The sequence below is a fragment of the Amblyomma americanum genome, chromosome 5, assembly GCF_052857255.1.
Source record: "Amblyomma americanum isolate KBUSLIRL-KWMA chromosome 5, ASM5285725v1, whole genome shotgun sequence".
In the NCBI taxonomy this organism is placed as follows: domain Eukaryota; kingdom Metazoa; phylum Arthropoda; class Arachnida; order Ixodida; family Ixodidae; genus Amblyomma; species Amblyomma americanum.
The window spans coordinates 118,681,373-118,686,098 of NC_135501.1; the positions used below are offsets into that span (position 1 = coordinate 118,681,373).

Here is a 4,726-nt window from a genome sequence, read left to right on the forward strand (position 1 = left end):
CTCACCTAGAGCAGAAAACGCAGGCTGAGGGCGCTAACGAAAAGAACACAAATAGTTATACATTCTGCAGGTTATTCTACATAGACATAGTAAGTACATACACTTACGACTATACAACCACCACATAAAGAGCATGAAATAGTATTGCATACGAGGCTAAAACATGGTTATAAAACCTTTATTTTACGTTGACAACGGGAACGAACAGTAACGAGACGCACGAACGACGAAAGTACAGAACAGTGACAATTGAACAGTGTGCATGTCAGACCTAAGAACACGAGAATGTCCCACAGTACACAACGGGCCACTATTCACATGCTAATCGCTTCATAAAATTATATACATAGAGCCCGAAGAAGGCAACAGTGACCACGGCCGCCTGATGCAAAGCGCGAAGGGAGGTGCGGCCCGCCACGTGGCACTGAAGCGGCGTCTTGGGCCTAGTTCTCCGCGCGCCCGCCGCGGCGCCACTGCTCGGGGACAACAGCTCGTGGGGAACCGCCGCGACAGCAGCGTCGGCACGCCCGGTGTTGACTGTTTGAGGGCGTAAACAGTGCGTTTTCTAGTTACTCATTACAAACTGCATTTTTAAGTCGTCATTGAAAGCGCCGATTATGTCACAAACCACATATTTATCCATGACGGCTGCTTGCATGATGGACGACCGGGCGAGCGGCTCTGCCTTAGGATGCTGCCTTAATGCGCCTGAGGCTTTTAATCTGCTTTTATTCACTTCTCGCGAGCCCATGTATGATTCCACTTGTAGCTGGTAAGGACGGTGAACGAGATGGACACACACACAGCGCTACACAGAGCCCATCTATGTAAGTTATTGCAATTTAGAAAAAAAAACATTAATATAGGTGACGTTATGGAGCATTTCTAGGCGCAACTGCAGCCGAGAAAACCAAGAAGTACTTCAACCAGCAGCTTGGCATTTTTATTGCATGTTCATACAAAAAAGGCAGGAACCATTCACAGACGGAGAACCTTCCTTGAGAGAGGTTTGTGACAAAGCCTCAAAAGTCGCTCCACTTTAAAATTAACATTCCCAGCCCAGTTAGTTATCAGAGGTCGCAGCAACTTGCTCAAAAATATCTTGAAAAGCTCCTCAGTGTGGGCACGGTCGTTGCTTTCACAGATGAGTTGCAGGCACCGTGTAAATTGTGGGAGCAGTACTGACATCAACAGCTTGCACAGCTTACTGCTTCGCCTGACCTCTGGGAGTTTCATTACTCGGTTAACGAAGATGCACGTGAGTTGGCAAATCTTGACCGCTTCCATTTAAGGGTACATCAACCCTCCAATGTCCATGTTTTTGATTAGCCCGTAAGCTGGTCCGTCGACCCTGGTGCCTACAGCAGGGTCTTGCATGCCTCGCATGTCACCTGAAAACCAGTGCCAAAATCGCATAAAGCAACAACTTGGCCGCGATAAAAATGCTCTGGCTCAAACTGTCATAACAGTATATGTAAACAGTTTTGCTGCAAGAAGCATAATGCACAGGTTTTCTACCAAGACATCTAAAACTAGACAAATTACACAGTTTGTATCCACATAGCGAAAACTGTTCATACCTTTTCCTTACTTGCTCTCGCAACGTAGCCAGCCAGAAAAGCAACTGGTGCTACCTCAAGGTCTGCATCAGAACATGGCGTTAAGAACCCGAGCTCACTGCAAAATTACCTGGTAGCAAGTTCAACGCCAGCTGGCAGGGCAGATGTTTCGGCATCCGAAATTGCCAGCCTCAGAGGTGCCTTCATTTCAAAATAAGTGGATGCATTGCCACTTCTTGCGGCTTGAATGATACCAACCTGAAAAAAAGAGAAACGAAGCAATTAAACATGTTTCAGAATTTTTTAAATAACAATATTTTAAAATTTTTTAACAGTACCTTTAGCAATTTTTCCGCTGTAAAAACTGCAGTCCTGGCTTCCACCCTGTCGTTGCCGCCATTGAACTGCCGAAGGCAGCTAAAGAGTGATTCCACAGGGTCGCTGTATAGGCCGCGTGTCAAGACGTAGCGGAAGCTGCAATTAATTTACTTCTATAACACATTGACGCAAATAAAGAAAAGCAGAGTCGAAGAAAAGTAACCTACTTTATGTGGTCAAGGAGATATTCAATCAGTGCCACTGTTGACATTGTTGTGAGAAGCGTCGCTTCGTAGGTCTCTTTGGTCATTCGCTTCGATCGCCCGCCATTCATCTGAAGATCTTCAATGTAACAGATGAAATCTAGTTCCAGCCAAGAGAGCCGTTCATCATCTGTGGCGAAGAACGGTTCCTCATGCTTTCCTCCTCGTGCCTTCACTGCACCGATATCATGGAGGGCATACCATTTCGCAACCATCCTCATAAAACTGATTGTGGCCGAGCTGTCCTTGAACTGGCCTGCATCAGGATGACAGCTTGGGTTCTCCTGAAGAAACTGGAGTGTTGCTATTGTTGGCGCAGAAAATATTTGAGTGGCCCTGCACACCTTCATTTTCTCCAAGTTATTGGGTTCAACGTGTGCACGGGTAGGGAACCTGACTGGTTTGACCAGCAGCTGCGACTGAATTTCAAAGAGTTTCTTTAAGTAGAAAGCCCCTTGGATGATTGATTCGCCATCTATCATTTCTCGCTCAAGAAAGTTAGTGCGAAGAGTCTTTATAAGGTGATTAGCGTCAAAGGACCAAAACAGTGGGTGGCCTGTCCGCAGAGGGTGAGGCACGGCATGCGCAAGCGTGCCACCTTCGGAGAGGTCTTTGAAAAGAGCCACGTTTGTTTGGTGGTTGTCGGTGACGATTCTTAGTACGCGAAAACCCACACCTTCGACTGCCTTCATGACTTCCATTGTTATTGTAGAGTTTGTCGTTCTTGAGGCACCGCGTGAAGAAATAGCCAACCGGTATGACATAGGCTGTCGATAGGCTCTTTAAACGAAGCACAACAAGCGGTTTTCCACCTGAGGGGCTGCACTTGGTTGATCCTCGGGGCCATGTCAACAAGACCAAATATCTTGTCCACCTGTCGGTCGTATACAACTTTCTGAGATATCGACATCTCATTGACAATGAGCGAACAGTAAGCTTCCTGCTCCACACCTAGCCCTTCGTGCTCCACACGAAGCCGCTCACTTATCAATGAAGTCACTCCAATTTCACCGGTTGAATGCCCTACATAATTTTGGAGCGTAGCACGACATGGGAGCTTCAAAAGGCCTCTGCTTCGAACGTGTTCATACCCTTTGTTTGAGCAGGCTTTCCACAAAACACATTCCCGCAGAATTTTTTCATTGTAGACAGGCTTTTTCTTATTAAAACTAGCCACTTGGTTGCGGATAACAACTGCAGCTTTGTCTCCTTTTTCCGCCTCTTTCAACACTTGTAGAAAGGCCTGAATTTCTTTGTTGTCTGTGTGGACTTGGACGAGCTCTTTTGTGTCGTCAAGCTCAGTTTGAATTTTTTCGTAGCTGGTTGCCTTTAAGAGAAGCCTTTCTTTTCAGTCCGTTCTCCGCTTTCTTCCCCTCTTGCAAGACATGCACAAAGTCCAATGTAGGTTGGCAGGCCCGATCAACCGGGCAACCACACGGTTCTATGCCAGCCACTGGATCGAGTGTTTCTACCTCGTCGTTGGGGCAGTACACGCGACTTTCACTCACGTTGGCGCTTTCTCCTGAGTTGCCACTTTCATGGCCTACTCCAACCACTGTGCTATCAGTAAAGTTCCTTCGCGTGCGTTTTCTTGGACCTACATTCTCCTTTTGCATGTACAGAGGATATTTGTCAAACACAGTCGGGACTGCAGTCGGAAGCAGAAGCCTGACCTCAGTGTTCTTTCTGTAGTCGTTCTCTGTAAAATGTAAGGAACACACCAGAGACCTGTCGCTTGGCTCCCACTTACTTCCTTTTCCTGACAGTCCTTGGCGAGAGATATTTTTAGCCACGTTTCTCGGCGTTGTAGTTCACAGGGGAACTCGTGATACTTCACGGTGGGGTCCTTTCTTTCGTTTGTAGGGCAGAGTGGCACACAGCAGTTGCGCGGCATCGCGCCCCGTACACTGCAGTGACTTCCACACACACACACGTGCACAAAAAGCCCAAAACGTGCGCGGCAGACACAAGTCAAACGCCCTAACTCACGCGCACAGAAAAAAAATTGCAAATCCAGCATTGCAGAACCGAGGCAAAAGTGGTCACTCACACGCACACGAAAGAGTCCCAAGAAAGCACTGCAAACACAAGCAGCACGAGGCAAACGCACTCGGACACGACGCAGCAAATCGCGCTTCAGAAGTCCACTCCCGGGAAGACGGGCGACTTGTCCCCGAACAGTGGCGCCCTCAACTAAAACAGCGGTCGCAACTGTAAATTCCGTCGAGACGCGCGCGCCCAATGGCGGAGGCGCGACGTGGCTGGCTGCACCTCGCTTCGCGCTTTGCATCAAGCGGCCGTGCAGTGAAAAACATTAAAGTATATGCAGCGAACACAAGGTAGTGTTGCATTTGGGTTGCAAGCCCCAAGGGTAGCGTTGGCCTGGCGGCCTGGGGCAAAGCTGGAAACATCCGAAGGTCCCGGCAAAGGATGACTCGACTGGCAACAGAACAACTTGTTTATTCTGGCATCTCAAAAGAGCAGCCGGTCAGGGCGACCACGTTACTCGAAGGGCGAAATCGAAGTCCCTCGTCGGCGTCCGGGGCAGCTCGCTTTATACCCACGGAGTCGAGGGCAAGAGGGAAC

At 48.4% G+C, this 4,726-nt stretch overlaps 1 pseudogene; it reads right to left on the reverse strand.

The window, feature by feature from the left end:
* Positions 1–978: 978 nt before the first annotated feature.
* LOC144134975 (uncharacterized) lies at positions 979–2,187 on the reverse strand (annotated as a pseudogene).
* Positions 2,188–4,726: the final 2,539 nt, after the last annotated feature.